We start from the raw sequence: 2,199 nt of genomic DNA on the forward strand, positions 1-2,199 counted from the left end.
AAAGTCGGCCACTTCCACAAATATGTTGGTCTTGGCTAATTCAGTAGTCTGGTGTCTGTATTATCGAGTATGAAAAGGAGGCGCCTTGGTTTTAGCCTGGTAATCATGTCACCGGGAGCTCCCTGTCATCTCTACGGCGCTGGGAGTCGCCCCCTCCGCCAGGCACATTAAAGCACGTCGGGCATTTTACGGGATCGGTTTCGATAATTTTAGCACGACAGTGTTCAGAAGGCCAATTAGACGGATAGGCTCAGGAAAAGACATATTTTTACAGCAATTGCCGGTGAAACACATTTAATTCGGCCCGTGAAAAAATGTTACCAAGGCTAGATCAACTCAACACCGAGCCGAGCCTCGTCTCCTTGGATTTTTAGCAGTTTAACTGACACCAGACAAAGATACCTTGGATATTTAGAAAGATAAGCACTGGGCAAAATGGCCACGGATCCCGGCAGATACCGTCAAATCGATCCGTCACGGATGCGGAAGATTCCGAACAAATGCGAACAAATGCCAAATCCGTGAAGGATACGACAAAATACCCAACGGATGTGATACCGTATCCGCTCGGATAGCAGATACACTATGGATACGATGTTTTATATGCTCGAATCCCTAACTGTAAACAAATACGGATATATCATTTGCACGAATCCTTAAATAAAAACATTTGCAAGGATCGAGAGGAATAACTTTTTCATTCACTCATTAAATTTTCTTATTAACATAGACAGGTTTGACAGTGCCCACTCTATCAAAAAAGTACATTGGTGGTTATACGCTACGGATCCTATCAAATCCGCGTTCCGTATCTTCTACGAATCCGCTGGCCAAATGAACGACCAGGGATCCTATCAAATCCGCTATCCGTATCTTCTACGGATCCGCTAGCCAAATGAACGACCAGGGATTCTATAAAATCCGCTATCCGTATCTTCTACGGATCCGCTAGCCCAACCCACGACCAGGGATCCTATCAAATCCGCTTTCCGTATCTTCTACGGATCCGCTAGCCCAACCCACNGGCTGCGTACGGGACTTTGCGCGGGCGAATCTGCCGCTGGTCCCGAGGACATAGCTGCTCTGATGCGGTGAATTTTTCGCCGTGAATTTCATTAAATCCATCGCCTTAAAGTCGGCCACTTCCACAAAATATGTTGGTCTTGGCTAATTCAGTAGTCTGGTGTCTGTATTATCGAGTATGAAAAGGAGGCGCCTTGGTTTTAGCCTAGTAATCATGTCACCGGGAGCTCCCTGTCATCTCTACGGCGCTGGGAGTGCCCCCCTCCCGCCAGGCACATTAAAGCACGTCGGGGCATTTTTACGGGATCGGTTTCGATAATTTTAGCACGACAGTGTTCAGAAGGGCCAATTAGACGGATAGGCTCAGGAAAAGACATATTTTTACAGCAATTGCCGGTGAAACACATTTAATTCGGCCCGTGAAAAAATGTTACCAAGGCTAGATCAACTCAACACCGAGCCGAGCCTCGTCTCCTTGGATTTTTAGCAGTTTAACTGACACCAGACAAAGATACCTTGGATATTTAGAAAGATAAGCACTGGGCAAAATGGCCACGGATCCCGGCAGATACCGTCGCATCCGTCAAATCGATCCGTCACGGATGCGGAAGATTCCGAACAAATGCGAACAAATGCCAAATCCGTGAAGGATACGACAAAATACCCAACGGATGTGATACCGTATCCGCTCGGATAGCAGATACACTATGGATACGATGTTTTATATGCTCGAATCCCTAACTGTAAACGTACAAATACGGATATATCATTTGCACGAATCCTTAAATAAAAACATTTGCAAGGATCGAGAGGAATAACTTTTCATTCACTCATTAAATTTTCTTATTAACATAGACAGGTTTGACAGTGCCCACTCTATCAAAAAAGTACATTGGTGGTTATACGGATCCTATCAAATCCGCGTTCCGTATCTTCTACGAATCCGCTGGCCAAATGAACGACCAGGGATCCTATCAAATCCGCTATCCGTATCTTCTACGAATCCGCTAGCCCAACCCACGACCAGGGATCCTATAAAATCCGCTATCCGTATTTTTACGGATCCGCTAGCCCAACCCACGACCAGGGATCCTATAAAATCCGCTTTCCGTATCTTCTACGGATCCGCTAGCCCAACCCACGACCAGGGATCCTATCAAATCTGCTTTCCGTATC

The sequence above is a fragment of the Branchiostoma belcheri genome, unplaced genomic scaffold (genome assembly GCF_001625305.1).
Source record: "Branchiostoma belcheri isolate BF01 breed outbred unplaced genomic scaffold, Haploidv18h27 scaffold30, whole genome shotgun sequence".
NCBI lineage: Eukaryota > Metazoa > Chordata > Leptocardii > Amphioxiformes > Branchiostomatidae > Branchiostoma > Branchiostoma belcheri.